The sequence below is a fragment of the Cavia porcellus genome, unplaced genomic scaffold (genome assembly GCF_034190915.1).
Source record: "Cavia porcellus strain 051 isolate PalLab524CR breed Dunkin Hartley unplaced genomic scaffold, mCavPor4.1 scaffold_29, whole genome shotgun sequence".
Lineage (NCBI taxonomy): Eukaryota > Metazoa > Chordata > Mammalia > Rodentia > Caviidae > Cavia > Cavia porcellus.
This window is the reverse complement of record NW_026947512.1, coordinates 33,251,441-33,270,306: the sequence shown is the minus strand read 5'-3', so window position 1 is coordinate 33,270,306 and position 18,866 is coordinate 33,251,441.

Sequence of the window (18,866 nt, the reverse complement as noted above, 5' to 3'; positions counted from 1 at the left end):
ATACCTTCATGACCTCATACATGAATTTAAAACTGTACTTCAGATCAAAGTGAGGCAAGATATAAAAAGACTAATTTAAAAAATGATAAACCCCTCCCAAGAGAACACAGATGGAAGAATGGAGGCACTCAGAAAATGAAACCCTTCCTTAATAATATAAACAAAATCTAGAATACATGAAACAGATCCAAAGAGATTACCAGGAAACTAAAAACTCCATTGAAAGCTGGCAAAATGCATTGACAGAAGCTAAAATTAGCCTTTTGAAAAGGAAAAATTATCAAAATAATGACAGACTTATCAACAAAAGAATCACAAATTGAAAAGATCCTGGGGGGAAATAGTCCAAGCCATGAAAGAAAATAACCTCCAACCAAGACTGTTGTACCCGGAAAAAGCTCTCTCTCAAAATTAATGGAGAAACAAGATATTTCCAAAACAAGGAGGAACTGTGGGAGTTCATGACCATCAACCCAACCCTACAAAAAATACCAAAGGACATTCCGGGGGGGGGGGGAATGCCAGGATTCCAGCAACAGTGGCAGAGAGGCCTCAATGAATGGCGGAGACAGTGGAATGAAGGAGTAAAGTAGACAAATAATGACAGAAGGATAAAATAGCAGAAATGAGGCAGAGATGGTAAGCTATAATCTTTAATACAGATAGCTCTGATACACTAACAAAAAAAAAAAGAAAGAAACACAGGCAGAGTAGATTAGGAGGCAGGATCCATCAAGATGCTCTGAATAGGAAATACTCTCAACCTGAAGGAGGGTTAATACACTGAGAATCAAAGATAAGAAAACAATGCTATATGTGACAGGAAATCAGGGAGAAATAGTGACAACTCATTCAACAGCTGCAGATAGACTGGAAAGCTATGACAGTTTTGGGTAGTGTAGAACTACACAGCTAGAAGAAAGGACAACCTTGTGACTCCAGTAAGTAAATGAGTACAGCTCAAGATCAAGCTCAGGGGTAAAAAAGTTTAGCAACACTCAGATAGATAACAGGGTGGCCCCCTAATCTAAAAATTAAAAGAGCTAGAGGGACCCAAAATACACAAATCATCCTGAGAAAGGGAAAAGGGAGGAATTGTCTCAAAAAGGAAGGAAGAGGACATTGTTAACAGTGTATCAGTATTTAAAAGTCACAGCAGTCTTATCACTCTGTTTAGTTTGATTATATTTTGTTGCAGTCTGTCTATTTATATTAGATTTAAGGGCACAGATAGCTAACCCCAAAACAGCAGGTCATATCACGTTAACTATCCTTAATTTCCTATTAACTTACACTGAAACCCTGTATTACTTACATTGTCTTACTATGACTGATCTTATTTGAAGCTGGTTTGTTAGACCACTGTTCAGCCTTGAATGATTTCATTCGCATTTGGTATCCTTGATAGTATCAAGTTAGGGAGTGGAGACAACTACTCTGAAGATGACAAGATGTAAAAGATATCCAGACTGGTTTTTGATTATTAATTGCTTTCAAATCCTACAATATCTTCAAAGTTGTGATTTTATTAAAATAGCTATGTTATGTTATGTTCAATTATATTATGCCTGATGATGTGGACAATTCTATTGAAAATAACAAGAGAAAGCATAGTAACTACTCTAGATCACCTAATATTGTGGTTCTATATGTCTTTTTCATTTCATATTTTTCTAGGAATTCATTTTGTTGTCTTGTTTTGATCTGTTTTTCCCTATAATACAGAAAGGATAGATATACATATAGAGATTCACACATGGGAAGAATTTCTAAACTATTTATGGGAACAGATTATATAATACACGATGTAATGAATGAATGCCCTGAAGAAGAGACACTAAGAAACCCAGTGCTAATTCTTTAGAGTTATGATATGAAATCTAGCAATACTATCATTCACTATTCAGAGTGATATTAGTCTAGTCTCTTATGTTCAATTTCAGCATACCTAAAGATAAAGACAGCTACTATCAAGAGACTGAGAAACATTATAGTAGACATTATTGACTTCTCCAAAATCAGACCTTGAAGACCTAAAAAGCCTGCATCATCCTGTAATGATTTGATTAGTTCTATAATGTTTAGTATATATTCAATGATTGTGAAGATGGGGACAGCTATTTGGAATAAAACTAGAGAAAATAAGACAGACAGTGAAGAATGCTTTGAAATCTGTTTCTTTAAATTGTTTCCTTATAAACTGTTTTGTTCTATTTTGTTATGTTTATTCTTACCCTCCTTAAGATAAAAACAATTGTGTAGGACTGATAACCGTATTACTAAGTTCTTGTTGAAACGTTACGCAGAACTCTTTGCAGTGTCATTGTTTGAATATCATTTTGTATGCTTTAATTTTGTAACTCGAGCAACTATTTCTAAGATGACGGTATGTAACTTATCAAATGGTGATTTCTTACACTTTATTTTTCTGAAATTCTGTATTATTTCTACCCTTTTTATGTTTTATTTTCTTTAAATAAAAAAAGAAAAAAAAAGAAAAGTTAAATGTAATACATTCCCACATATAGAATCCTTGTTATCTCCATAAAGAATATATGTTCTCAGATAAAAAAACACATTTAACTTTAAGTTAACTTTCTTTTCAACATTTCACATGATATGAATAAGTTTCATATATATGTGTATATGTACATAGACATATATATATATATATATATATATATCAAATGAAATTATGACTAGAAATGTATTTACCTAGTAATAGATATTTTTCTCATCTCTCTATTGTGACAATAATTTCCAATCATGTTTCATATATAAAATTGAAGCAGTTGGAAGAAAAATTTTGGAAACTCATCTCAGTCTAACTATCTGTGCATATACTGTTATGTATTTTGCTTCCCAAGCTGATGCTATTGAAGAACATTCTATGATTCTATATTAGATTATTTTGAACCTCATATAGTATAGTTTGGACTTGTGTCTCCACTGTTTCAGAAAATATCTTCTATAAAGTTTCTACCAGTCTTAATATTTTCATAGATGAACTCAGCAACAATTCTCAGTCTTCATTGTTTTCAGTTATCAGTAGTAGCATTGGAACAGGTGTCTCTTTTCCTTTTGTTTGTTTGCCTTTTTAGGACCCAAAACTATTTGTTTTCTTGAATTTTTCTTTGTAGTGACTCATTATTTGCCAGCTTTCAAATGTGCATAGTTAAATCATTAGAATGTTTTATCTATATGAAATTATTTAGATCTCTCTCTCTCTCTCTCTCTCTCTCTCTCTCTCTCTCTCTCTCTCTTTCTCTTTGTGATTAGGCATCTCAATGTAGTCCAGACCATCTTCGAACTCATTATGCAGCCAAACTGCCCTGGAACTAACAATGATCCACCTGCTTCAGCCTCCTAAGCACTGTGTTTACAAACATGCACAACAACACCCCATTAAGATGTTTTAGTAATCCTATTCAATCATGCAACCTTATAGTCTAACTATAAGTGGAAGTTCTAAACTTAAAATCTACTTGAGATTTAAACTCAGAAAAACAGGCTCTTACTTGCAACTAATAATATTTCCATTTTTTACCATAGCACACAGTTCAGAATTAATATGAACCTCTCATATGCATAAACCTATTCCATCTGAATTCCTTCTTATTTCATAATGACTTAATTCTTCCACTTGATTGGCATCTTTAGCTTTTCGTTCTTCCATCTCATAACTAATCTTACCAAAAGTTTACTTAATTTTATATTTTTATGGAAAACAATTAGAATTTTACATCTAACTTTACCTAGTTTTCCTCAAAATAATTTATTAAATTATGCACTTAGTACACTTTAGTTTCTAAAAGTTCATTGAAAATGCCATCTTGATCACAGCATCACCCTTCAGAAACATAATTCAGACCCTTTGGTATATTTTTTCTGTTTAATATCACTAAATGACAATCCAGTTAAATACTGCGCTGAAAAAAATATAAAGTCATAATAATTTCCTACAAAATTGTACCCCTACTCTATCCCAGATTTCATTTTCTATTATTTAGGTCCATTGACCTAAATAATTTCTACCTTTCATTGAAGACAATACTTGCATTTCCAGTCTTGATATATTTCCATTTGTAATGAGTGTAGATTGTTTCCACAGTGCCACTAGCCCTGATACTTGCATGATTTGTCTTTGTTCAATCTTTCTTGCCAATTTTACTCATGTTATCTACTGAGTGAGTCATAAATTGTTTCCTCTTATCAAAATTTTAACATATTTGTCATAGTAATAGTTATCACATTGTAAATTATAGACTTACTCATATGTCTCAAAAATTAATATGTGGCTGTCAGAGTGAGAAAAGTTTTGTTTTATTCACCATTATACTCAGAAAATAGAAAACTCCTTTTATATAAGTAGGTACTTAATATGTATTTGGTGATGGAAGAAACATGAGCTATAATTGAGATGGAGAATGCAAAATGATGCATAACTTACAATTGATAAAAATACTAATTTAATAAATTGGCCACCTACAATTTGTTTAGCTTTTCTTTCAATATGTGTACAACATAAAGCATAAATGAAAAACTAAAGCTTTCATTTAAAAATAAATAAATGTAATGCTCAATGTTGTCTAGGATTTTCAATGGAAATTCTATTTATTTATTTGTGGTATTGGGAATAGAATCGTGGAGCTTGCCCATGTAAAATAAGTGCTCTACCACTGAAATTTACCCTATATTTTACTATTTTTAACTCATAACATTAATACAAATTTAATCACAAAGAAAGTATTTTTCACTAAATTTTTAATTATTGTCTTTTAGAATAGTAAATGTCCCACACATTATTACCAATGCAAAGCAGCTTACCTTTACACCTTCTTAAAACAGCCTTTTTTACCCTGAGGTTTTTTATGCTAATCTGTCATGAAATTACATGAATCAGACTGTTATTTTTCTTATATTAACTTACTCATTGTTTATTATTTATGCTTTAAGTGCTTACCATAGATTACTGTACATATTTTAATTCATACCATAAAAATAAATCTTGTCTTTCCAAACATTTCCAAAATTAAACTAAAAGCACAAAGCATTTGTTTATGTGCCTAATTCTATTTTTCTGGATATGCATTTCAATTTTTTTATACTGAAATCTCAGAAGACATAATTGTAATTTCTTTCCATAGTTAATATTTAGTTGTATTTATTCTTAATCTCACAATTATTTCCTTCTTTAATATTTCTTTCTTACTGGTTCCTGGCTTCATTTTTATGTTTTCTTCTTGTGTGTATTAACTCGTGCTTCTTTGAAGTTTTTTCTCTCTACAGAAAGTCCCTCTAGTTCTTTGTGTTCAGCAGCCTACATATGTTTGAAACAATCATTTCTGTATTGTATGTGCCTTTGTTTATTTGCTTTCTAGGTGATCAAGATATGCATAGATTATTTCCTCCTGTGCTATGTTATTCCATATCATAGATGACCACACATATGAATCATTATGTGTTTCTCATATTAATACTTAAGGAAAGGTGATATCAGTATTCATGGTTTAAGTGTCAGGAAATTAATGTGCTCGGAGACTAAACAATCATCATAGGTTTACTTTCTTTATCAGTTCTGTTTCCAGAATTCAAATTCAGCCCAGTGTAAATTCACTTGACATGCTGTCTGTGTATATTAAAAATAAGATCAAAAGCCACCAAAGATACTTAATTGCTAGCATGATAGTTAACTGGTTGTGTCAGCTTGAGTAAAAAAAAAAAAAAAAAAATGTCCAACCAAATTGAATCAGCATACATCTGAGTGTGACTGAAGGGATTTATTGAAGACAGATGTCCCACTCTTGGGTGGCTTGTCCTATGAATAGTGTAAGGAGAAAACTTTCTTCAGAAGAGCTCCATTCTTCACCTTCACTGTGAATTTTCCCCCCTGGATTCCAGTGTATATCCTGCAGCCTCCTGATATTGATTCGCATTGGGCATTACACAGAGCTCCAGGGCATTGACTTTGAATTTGCAGGATACAGACCAATCTCTTGCACTGCTCCTCACCAGACATGTGGGTGGCCATTGTAAGCCAATTTTGTAAATCCCTATATATTTGTATAACTTAAATTAAATCTGTTTCTTTAGTGAGTACTTGAATGACACAATCAGTATTCATAAAAATAATTTACAGTGATCTAAGCATATATTAAGGGTTAAGTAGTGTTGTGCACAGAGATAGGATATAGAGAAGCTATATAAAGGTTAATTACACATCCATAATCTCTAGAAGCATAGAAAATACATATTTGATGACTTGGCAAGAAATATATGTTATATAACAAAATTTTACTAAAGGTAAGGAATTTATTTGAAAGAAAATGATTTATTTCAAAGAGGAAATAATATTTGAACTATTAGACAGATCATAATGATTTTCCATAGTATAAAATGGATAGAAGATGGTAAAAATATATCTAGAGAGAGACAGAGATAGACAGAGAGAAACAGAGAGAGATTATGCAATACCTGATATATATATATATATATATATATATATATATATGGAGAGAGATTATACAGTACATGACTATATATATGGACTATATATATATATATATATATATATATATATATAGACAGAGAGGTTATGCAGTACATGATAAAGATTTATGGTTGATTTGGAAAACAGAGTGATGTAAGTACTATATCTGTTTAATGTTAGAAAAAACATGATTCAATAAAACATTCATCAGATCTCAAGAGATCTATTTCATGGCATAGTGACTAATGTTGATGAAAATATATGATTTCATTGAAAAAGGAAAAGATTTTTCACTATGAAATGTTAAATGTGTGAAGTCATGCATTTGTTAATTGACTTTATACAATCACTCTACGGTGCTCACATACATCAAAAGATCATATGGCAAATTATTAAATTTATGTAATTTATCTGCCAATTTAAAAGATTAAAAGAACAGTTTTAAAGAACAGAAAACCAGAACCACTCCTATGGGTATAGGGTCACATTGATAAAATATGTATATAAATTTTACTCTTTTCAGAGAGATAATTTACCTCAAAAGAAACTAAGCAAGAAATATCTTTCCTCATTATGATAGATTAACAGCACAGTTGGTAAAAGGTAGCAACTTTCAAAGTAAAGACTAACTTTTGAAACCAAGTCATGTATTTCTAGGTTGAAATGAAAAGCCATTTCCTTGATAAATTAGTTAGCAAACTACTCTCATTAACAAAAAAAAAAGTAGTTTGAGAACATTCACAAACCCCAGTGTTTTCTCTTTTCTCTGTGGCTTTCCTTCTGAACCTTCCCCCTTCCAAAACCCTAGTCTTGGAAACTTAACTTATTTTATGACCTATGGATCATAGTTGAGATCTGTAGTTAGCATTTAGACATCACACAGGGAGAGTTAACCTTGGCCAAATTCCCAGAAGTCCCTTCTTTTCCCTTAATTGGCCATAAAAGCTATGGAAAAGGAAGGAAACACGTTTATCTCAAGGCACCAAGTTGCCTGGTATTCACAGTATGTGTCAATTAACCAAATGTGTAAAGGGTCTTTTGACATTCCAAGGCAATGATGGTGCTGCAAAAGGTGGTATCCATGGTAACCCCTGACCTTGTGAACTCATACAAGGGTAGATAAAAGAAAGAGAACAAAAAAATCTCTGACAGCCAGCCAGTAGCCAGAAGTTTCAATGGCCAAAGTTTACTGACCGATGCAATTTGAATAAAATCTAACTTCTAAATAAACCTATGAAATCCTGGTGTCCTGTGGATAAATTTCCTGAACATTTTGCAAAAGTAGAAATGCTATATTTAAAGTTAACTTTGAATAACCAAGCATAAATTCTAAATACCTTAGAAATAATCCCAAAATTCCAACAAAATAGAAACTGTAATAAACTGAAATTTAGCCAAAAAACATTTATTTCTCCCTATGGAATATAAAACACAGAAGAAAAAAACATTATTTAGTTTACAATTCCCTTTAAATGTTTCATGATGTATAATTTATTGCTGAAAAATGTACCAATTGGCATACAAAAAGAGAGGGAAAACAAGGACACTTCTTGTAAACTTGAAAGAAAATAATTTTAGTATACTGGGAATTAAACCTTCTCTTAATTAACATTATCTAAGGGAGATCTTTATTTTATTGTGAATAGAAACTAGAGATTTATGCTCCGGTAATAATGTGTTTAAGTTGAAGATACAGTTAACTTCCCTTCCATTTTATTCATTCATTAATTCTTACTATTACTTTCTTTGTCTCTAAATTCTTGAGTTAAAAAATAAAACACTCAACAACTTTTTTGGATACTTCTCTAGATTGTAGATTATACCTGCATGCTATAATCAGATACTCTTATCAACAAGTGAATTAACAAGAAAAAAACAACACTTCCCAAACAGTGCTCTAATGATCTTTTGTGTATCTGCTATAAATTCCTACTGCAATTTAGTATTTAAAATTTAAAATAATCACAGGTGAGTTAGTTAATATTTACACTTTTGACTCAATACAATTTTGTCTCATGTATTTGATTAAACATGTTCTGGTTACCTGTATTCATTTTAGATTTAGTATATTTTGTGCATGAGTTTTATTATTTTTACTGTCTATTAGAATATGTTGACAAACACATTTAATTTTGTGAATTAGTCAATTCAGCTGACTAATTAAAATCCGCATTCATAACTTCCTAATTTTTTATTGTGATACAATCTCAAACTAATTGAAAAGATGTGAGTGTAGTTCACAAAATTACTTTAGACACTTTCTGTGGTTAGACCAAGTATTTATTTGCCCCATTTCTTGATTCAAACTGATTATCTTTGTGTATGAAAGTATAGATAGGGACCATATATACACAAATACGTAAATTTCCCTAACCGAATTGAGCATAAGTTGTTGGATCATATTCTTTTTGATATGAACATGTTATCATATGTTTCCTAAGGAAAAGGCTTTACTCTTATGATTCTGTGCTTGTAAAAAATTAAAATGGTAGTATGGATATAGGATGATCATATAATCCACAATTTGTATATAAATTTCATCAACTGACCCAGGAATGAATTCATAACTATTTTTCCTAGTTCAGATCTAATTAACACTTGGAATTATATCCTACTACCTTATCCTTTTTGTTTCAGAATACTGCCTTGAAATTCTTTTGGCTACCTTAACTGAGATTTTTTTCATGAGTACGGTGGACTGATTTTTAGTAACTCAATCTGAGTTTTCCTAGTATTTTGGTAGAATATCATAAAAATTATGACCTTTAATGTGATATAATGGGAAGTTCGTCATGGTAACATCAATTTGATGATGTGGGTAATGCCATCTATCATTTATCTTTATTATGAAAATAGTATTCACTTTTATTAACTGATAACTAATTTATCAAGTTGCTGTCAACAAAGGTTTATCATCTATTAAAACTTTGTATTCTATATTTTTTTCATATTTATTAGCTGACCTGTAAGGAAAAGATCAACTTTCTTTTTTTATTTAAAGAGAAAAAAAAACCCCAAAAGCAGAAACAAAAAGGGGGGGGGGTAGAAATAATATAGAATTACAGGAAATAAACAGCAAGAAATTACTAGTTGATAAGTTACATATTGTCATCTTAGAAATAGTTGTTCAGGTTACAAAATTAAAGCATAAGAAGTGACATTCAAATAGTGACACTGCCAACAGTTCTGCTTAGTGATCTAACAAAAACTTAGCAATATGGTTATCAGTCCTACACACTTATTTTTTATCTTAAAGAGTGTAAGATTAAACATACCAAAACAGAACAAAACAGTTCATAAAGAAACAATTTAAAGAAACATAGATTTCAAAGCAAGTCCACTAGAGATCTTCACCGTCTATCTTATTGTCTCTAGTTTTCTTCCAAATAGTTGTCCCATCTTCACACACATTGAATACATACTGAACATTATGGAAACAATCAAATCATTACAAGATGATGAAGGCTTTTTAGGTCTTCAAGACCTGACATTGGGGAAGTCGATAATGACTACCATAGTGTCTCTCATTCTCTTCATAGTAGCTGTCCTTATCTTTACGTATGCTGAAATTGAACTTAAGAGACTAGACTAATATCACTCTGAACAGTGAATAATAGTATTGCTAGATTTTATATCATAATGTTATGGAATTAGCATTAAAAAGATCAACTTTCCATTCATTTGTTCATCCATTCACTTGTTTATTCATTCATTTATTCTTTCTTTCATATGTTAGTATTAATTACAATTACTCACATTTTAATGTCTAGTTGTTAGTCTTTTCAATGACTTTTTTGTTGTTTGTGTTTCTTGTCACATTTTCAACATATTTTTATCTGGCACAACAAAGTAATGCACGGTCTTTGTGTATTTTCCTTGTCTGAGACATTGAATCACTTTTAAAATTCATGCTTTTAGTAAAAACATATATTACTGCTTCAGGTTTTTTTTTTTTTTTTTTTTTTTTTTTTTACTAATTTCCTATCATGGTCTATATCTGAAAAACTGGTAGTAAATAAAAATACTGAAATCTATTGCCCTTCAAAATTTACAGCTACCTAAGCAAGAACAAGAAAAATTAAAATAACAAAGGATGATTCCTCTCTGTCATATAACTTTATTATGAGAAATTTTACTAAAAGTAATGTTTTAAAATGATAAGTTAACTTCAGTATAAAACAGCTCAGCTACAGTAATTGCACACTTTTTGTATTCAGCGTGCATTATATTAAGCAGAGTTATTAAGCTTTCTAGGCACAATTCAGATGTGGCTCTGCAGGTAAGCAAATACAAAGAAAGGATCTTCGTTGCCTTTACATATGTTTCAATTAACACTTACCCTTCGGATCAGCTTGCTTCTCTCTAAGGTAATACCTCGGGCAGCTAAATGATGAACGGGCAACTAAATGATGAACTTGTTTCCTCTGACTCCCTTAAAATGACTGAAATATCATTAATTGTTTATCCATGTGGAGAGATGATTGATGTGAAAAAGAAATAAGAATTGCTCACTATCACACTTAACAAAATACTCTTCCATTTATCATTCACTACGCTAAAGCCCTCAAGATTAGTTTTGTTTAAAGATTATTTGCATTTAAATTGTAGGGATATAGTCCAGTACTTGTATTTTATGAGGGAGGTCAAAAGCTAAAGTCATCAGTAGTTAAATCATTTTTAAAACAACATTCCCTAGGGCAACCCAATGTATTAAACATGTTACAAGATTTAGTGGAAAAATTTTCAGCTAAGGCACTTCTGTGCAGTCAACAATATACAAGGGAAAAAAAAAAAAAAAAAACTGTTCCTTTATTTTCTGCCAGGTTGGAGCCAAAAACATATTCCAATAGTATAATAGTCCTTGATATGAGCTACCCTTTATATACAAAAATGGAACATTTTATTTTCTGAAACTGCAATTTTATAAGCCAATTTTTCTCAAGTATCATGCAGAGTTAATTGACTTCCAGTAACCTAAATTATGTTGTTACCTTACAGTTCAATTTAAAATTGTTAAGCAGAGAAATTTAGAAATGCTTAGAATGAAAACATTAGGTATAAAATAGATTGTAATGTTCCATTATAGCAATTCTAAATAGATTGCACCCAAGTGCAAGTTACAGCTGTGAGTGTAAAACACAATTATCTATATTCCTTCTTTCATTTCAAAGAGTTCATGGGGTCATTCCTATCAAACAAACATTCACACTTTTGAGTTTTACTAGTATAGATTGGAATAAAAGCCTTTCATTTCAATGGTTCAAATTAACAATGAAATAATATGTGCAGAATTTTTCCAAAATGAATATTTCCATGTTAACAAATTTTACTCTACTTTGACAAATGAATATATTGTTTTGTGATTATAATTAATATCAAAAACAATATTTGGCTGAGGCTTAATTTGTCTTGATGATTAAAACTATACCTATGCCTGGTGTGGTGGCATAGGAGTATAATCCCAGCATGTGGGAGACTCAGCCAGGAGGATCTTCAAAAGACCACACTGGACTGTGTATTAAGTTCAAGGTGCATCTGAAATACACAGCAGGACTTTGTCTTGAAAAAAAAAAAAAAGAAAGAAAGAAAGGAAGGCAAGAAGCAAGGAAGAAAAAAAGAAAGCAAAACAGCAAGAAAGAAAGAGAAAAAGAATAAAAGAAAAAGAAAAAGATATGCAAGGTATGTTTAGTGAAGAATTATCATTTTTGTTAATCACCCTGGTTCACATCAGCTCAACTATGCAAATTCATGAATCTAAAATGTAATGATTTTTATTTACAATCATACATTTTGTTTACCAATATAGAATACTGTGTTAGGAATACTAATTAATAAAGGTAAACTTAAAATTCTGTTTTTTTTTTTTTTTCCTTTACATCATGAAGCAAAACTTACAAAAATATGGTCATGTCGTCAAACAGATATTTTTCTCATCTTTTATTTATTTGGAAAAAATGAAAATTTTTTATTTAAAGAGAAAAAAGAAAGGACATTAAAAAAGCAGTAAAAGGGTACAAATAATACAGAATTTCAAGAAAAAAAATATACAGTAAGAAATCACTAGTCAATAGGTTACATATTGTCTTCTTACAAACAGTTGTCCAAATTATAAAATTAAAGCATATAAAGTAGACATTCATACAGTGATATTGGAGACAGTTCCATTCAATGATCCAGCAAAAGCTCAGTAATATGGATTTCTACCCTACACACTCAAACATAACTGCAGTTATATCCCTTAGTCCACCTTTCTTTCCTATCTTTTTTACAATAGCAATTACATTTTTTGAGTTTTATTACTCCCACAGTTCTTATTACTTTTTTTGAAGAAAATAAAACCCAACGTGACTAAGCAAAACAGTCAGTTAGAACAAAAGGATGGGCATAGTACATGATGCAAAAATAGAATACCAGGTGATCAAAAGTGATTACCATTGTGCCTCTTGCTATTTTTAAAATGAGTTGTCTAATTCATCAGGTATAATAGAACTGATCAAAACAGTACAGAACAAGACCAATAAAATCGACACTGGAGACTTCAAAAAAAAAGATAATAGTCAAACCATAATGGGCATCATAGTATACCTTATTGCCTTCAAAGTGGTTGCCTATACCCTCAAACTTGATTCTGTCAAACAAAATAGAATATAGTATAATCAGACAGAACAAGATGGGGAGAGCAATTCTGGGGTTCAGATCAGGTTAATAGGAAAACAAAAAGGTTACTATAATATGTCCCACTATTTTTTAATTTAGTTTTCCCTTAATTAAAAAAAATAAGAAAAAATAGATTAATTTTAAAAAGGGGGTGAGATTGAGATACAAGAGGACATTGTAATAGAACAACGCAGGTCAGAACTGAACAATTTAAGGATCATTGTGTTTCACCACCAGATAATCTAACATAATAATAGTCACCATAGTGCCTATTTCCTTGAATTATTTGAGTATAACTTTGTATGTTATAGCATCAAAAATATCAAGACAGTGTGAAGCCGTTCAAGACAATTAAAGAATTACAGGGTATTTAGAACCAGCTAATAGGAAACAAACAACAGTTTCTATATTATCTCTTTGCCTATGAAAAATTTTGTTTATACTATCGCATATAGTAAAATATAGTTAAGATACAACATGTTAAAACCAGTGGAAACAGATGTACAACTGCTTGATGGGATTTCAAAACAAGGCAATATTAAATCAGCACTAGCTTTTATGATGTGTTGTTTTCTTCAAAATAGCTATTCGTACTATCACAGATGCTAAAATGGAACAACCCAAGTTAAAACCATTGCAATTAATGAATGAAAACATTATATGGCTTCAAACCAATATGACTGAGAATCATGACTACCACATACTTTTATGTATTCTTATCATTTCTTACACTAGGAAAACTATTCGGTATTTATACATGTGAGTTTGATTTATTTCACTTATGAGTATGGTCTCAAGCTGTGTCCATTTATTTATAAAAGTCTCAATATGATCATTCTTCATAGCTAAGTAGTACTCCATTGTATAAAAAAAACCACAATTGTTTCATCCATTCCTCAGTTGATGGGCATTTAGGTTGTTTGCAAGATCTGGCTATTACAAATTATGCTGCTATAAATATGGGTGCACATATATCACTGTGGTAACATGCTTTCAGTTCTGGGAATATGCCTAGAAGTGGTATATCTGGGTCAAATGGGGTTTCCAGTCCCAGCTTTCTGAGAAATCTCCAGACTGACCTCCACAATGGTTGTACTAGTTTACACTCCCAGCAACAGTGCAGGAGAGTTCCTTTTTCCCCAAAGCTTCTCCAGCATTTGCTGTTGGTGGTTTTCTTGATCTTGCCCATTCTTTCAGGAGTGAGATGACATGTCATGTGGTTTTAATTTGCATTTCTCTAATGATTAATGATGATGAACATTTTTTCATATATTTATTTGCCATTTGTATTTCTTCATCTGAAAATTGTTTATTTATCTCAGACGCCCACTTATGGATTGGGTCTTTGAATTTTGGGGGTCTGATTTTTTAAAATTATTTATATGTTTTAGACAGAAGTCCTTTGTTTGAGGGGCAGTTCACTAAGATTTTTTTCCGAGTTTGTGGGATTGCTTTTCACTATGCTGGAGATTTCTTTTGACATGCAGAAACTTTTTAATAAGAGGTGATCCCAATTATTTACTCTAGGAAGTATTTCCCGTGTGGTTTGAATCCTATTTATGAATTCTCTACCTACTCTTATGTCTTCAATGTTTTTACCCAATTTGTTTTTCAATAGATTTAGTATTTCTGTTTTAATATTTAGACCTTTGATCCATTTAGGTTTTATTTTAGTTCATGGTGATAGGCATGTGTCTAGTTTTAGTTTTTGGCATATGGAGAGCCAGTTTTTCCAACACCATTTATTAAAGAGACTGCCATTCTTCCAGTGAAAATGTTTGGCCCCTTTGTCAAACATATGGTGGTTGAGTGTGTTTGTAGTTGTGGTTGTATCTTCTAATCTATTCCACTGATCTTCAGCTCTGTTTTGATTCCAATGCCATGTTAATTTTACTATGGTTGCTTTGTAGTATAACTTCAAGTCAGGGATTGTGATACCTCCTGCCTTTGCTACTTAGAACTGTCCTTTATATTCTAGGTCTCTTCTTGCTCCACATGAATTTTAGGAGTGATTTCTTGAGTTCTATGAGGTATGTTGATGGTATTTTTATCGGGATTGCATTGAATCTGCATAAAAGTTTTGGGAGAACGGCCATTTTCACAATATTTATTCTTCCTATCCATAAGGAAGGGATGTCTTTCAATGGAGTTTTGCGTATCTCCTATATAGAGTATAATGTCATCTGCAAATAATGATAGCTTAACTTCTTCTTTTCCTACCTTTATCTCTTTTATTTCTCTCTCTTGTCTAATTGCTCTGGCTAGTATTTCCAGTACTATATTAAATAGCAGTGGTGATAAGGGACATCCTTGTCTTGTGCCTGATTTTAAAGTAAAGGCTTTCCGTTTTTGGCCATTTAGTATGATATTGGCTGTTGGTTTATCATAGATGGCCTTTATTATATTGAGGTAAAGACCATCTATTCCAATTTTCTGCAAGGTTCTTATCATAAATAAATGTTGGACCTTATCAAAAGCTTTTTCTGCATCTATAGAAATGATCATGTGATTCTTACTTTTGGCCTTATTTATATGGTGTATTACATTTATTTATTTATGTATATTGAACCATCACTGCATGCCTGGGATGAATCCCACTTGGTCATGGGGTATGATCTTCTTGATGATTTGCTGCATCCTATTTGCCAATATTTTATTGAGGATTTTTACATCTGTGTTCATTAGGGAGATTGGTCTGTAATTCTCTTTATCAGTTGGGTCCTTCTCAGGTTTTGGTACTAGAGTAATATTTGCTTCTAGGAATGATTTACAAAGGATTGCTTCCCTTTCAATTTCACTTAAGAGTTTGAGGAGTATTGGCATTAGGTCTTCTTTGTATTTCTTGTAGAATTCTGCAGTGAATCCGCCTGAGAATGGGCTCTTGTAACTACATTTTCAATTTCATTAATAGAAATTTGGTTATTCAGCAGTTTTATTTCTTCATAATCTGGCTTTGATACTTTGTATGTTTCTAGGAATCTATTTCCTCTGTGTTATCAAACCTTTGAGAGTAGAGGTTTTTGCAATAGGTGTTGATGGTTTTCTGTATTTCTATAGGATCTGTCGTGATTTCTCCTCTTTCATTCCTTGTTCCATGAATTTGAGCCTTTTCTTCCCTTTTTAAAATAAGGTTGGCTATAGTGATTTTTAATTTTATTTATTCTTTCAAAGAACCAGCTCTTTGATTCATTAATTTTTTGGATTTTTTTTAGTCTCTATTGCATTGACTTCTGCTCTGATTTTTATAATTTCTTCTCTTCTTTTGGCTTTGGGCTTGACTTGCTCTTCTTTTTCTAGATACTTGAGGTGTAACATCAGGTTATTTGTATTCATTCTGTTTTCCTGACGTGTGAACTCAGTGCGATAAATATTCTTCTGAGTACAGATTTCATTGCATCCCACACATTCTGGTAAGTTGTATTTATGTTTTCATTTTTTTGTAGGTATTGTTTAATTTCTTTTCTAATTTCCTCTGTGACTCACTGATGTCTCAAGAGTGTGTTATTCAGTTTTCATGTATTTGTGGGAATTTTGCAGTATCTTTTATCATTAATTTCTAATTTCATAGCACTATGGTCTGATAGCATGCAAAGGGTAATTTTAACCCTTTTGCATTTATTTAAATATGTTTTGTGATTAATATATGGCCTAATTTAGAGAATGACCCATGTACTGCTGAGAAGAATGTATATTGTGTTGTTGTTAGGTGGAAAATTCTGTATATGTCAGTTAAACATTTGTTCACAGGTGCAATTCAGTTCTTTTATTTCTTTGTTGATTTTCTGTCTGGTTGATCTGTCCATTGGTGTCAATGGTGTGTTAAGATCTCCTGTTAGAATTCTGTTACTGCTGATTTGGTTTTTTATTTCTGTTAGTACTTGTTTTATATAACTGGGTGTTCTAGTATTTGGTGCATATGTATTTAAGATAGTTATCTCTTTCTCTTGGAGTTTTCCCCTAACCAGTATGTAGTGACCTTCTTTATCCCTTCTGATCATTATTGGCTTGAAGTTCACATTGTCTGCAAATAGAATAGCCACCTCCACTTTTTGGGGGGTTCCTGTTGCATGATTTATTGTTTTCCATCCTTTGACCTTCAGTCTGTGAGTATCCTTTTTGGTGAGATGGGTTTCTTGTAGACAACATATCGTTGGATTTTGTTTCTTCATCCATTCTGCCAATCTGTTTCTTTTAATTGGTGCATTGAGACTATTTACATTAATGGTTATAACTGTTATATGTTGGTTTATTGTTGACATGTTATATTTCTGCTGTTGCATCTTTATCTTTCTGTTCTGTTTCCTTGTTGACTTTGTTTAGTGCTGTTTTTCCTAAATGTATCTAGGCTGTCTTTCAGTATTCTTTGCAAGGTTGACTTGATGATCATGTAGTTTTTCAGCTGTTCTTTGTCATGGAAGTATCTTATTTCTCCATTGATTTTGAAGGATAATTTTGCAGGGAACGTCAGTCTAGGTTGGAAAACATTTTCCTATATGATCTGAAATACTTCACTCCATGCTCTTCTTGACTTTATTGTTTGTGCTGAGAAGTCTGCTGTGATTCTGATAGGTTTTCCTTTATAGGTGATCTGTCTTTTCTCTCAGGTAGCTTTTAATAGTCTGTTCTTTTGTTCAATTTCTGGGATGGCCATTATTGTGTCTCTGGGTGTAGTTTTATTTTGGTTATGGCTACTTGGAGTTCAATATGCTTCACTGATCTTGATATAAGTTTCCAGTCTGATGTTTGGGAAATTTTCAGCTATCACTTCTCTAAATATCCTCATGGCATCCTTTATGTTGTCCCTTCTTTTTTATTTATCCCTTTCAATCTTATGCTGTTCCTCTTTGCATCATCTTGCAGGTGTTGAATTGTTATTTCCTGATTTCTTGTTATTTTTAAAAGATGTTTCCTTTCCTGTTCACTGGCTGCAATCTTGTCTTACAGGTCTGGCATCTATCTTCACATTCATTGAGGCGGTTTTTACAACTTTCAATGGATTTTTTTGATTTCCTGTATATATCTTTGCATCTGCTTTATATATTCTTTTTGTTTCTTATATTGTTCATCCAGGCATTCTATCTTTCTGTTTAGTTCTTCCAATTTTTTAACTGTGTCTTCTTTAGATATGTTCAGCATCCTTCATTTTTTTAATCATTTCTTCTTTTACCTGAGAGATTATTTGTAGTTTGAATTGCTTTAAGGTTTCCCAGAGTTGCTTCTTTCTTTCAGTTACTATTATTTCACGTATTTCACATATGTGGCATATATTTTCTTCTATGCACATGGCTACTAGGCTTTCTTGGGATGGGCTGGATGTTTGAGATTGCATTTTGGTCTTTCGTTTTGTCATTTTCCTATATTTTTGAGCTTCAAGTGTTGTTCCAAGTGAGGGAGAGAGGTCTGCCAGGCTGGAACAGGTTCCATGGCTTGGCTGGACTCGCTGTTCCTGGCAGGAAGCTGCAGTCTGGCCCCCAGGCAAGGGAGAGAGTTCTGCTGGACTGAAGCAGGGTTCTATGCCTCGCTGCACTTACTGGTCCCAACAGGAAGCCAGGGCCTGGCCCCCAGGCAAGGAAGAGAGTTCCGCCATGCTGGGACTGGGTTCCCTGCCTCTGTTGGACTTACTGGTCCCAACAGGAAGCCTCAGCCTGGCCCTCAGGCAAGGGAGAGAATTCTGCTGGACTGGGGTGGGGTTCCGCACCTCTTCTCCACTTACTGGTTC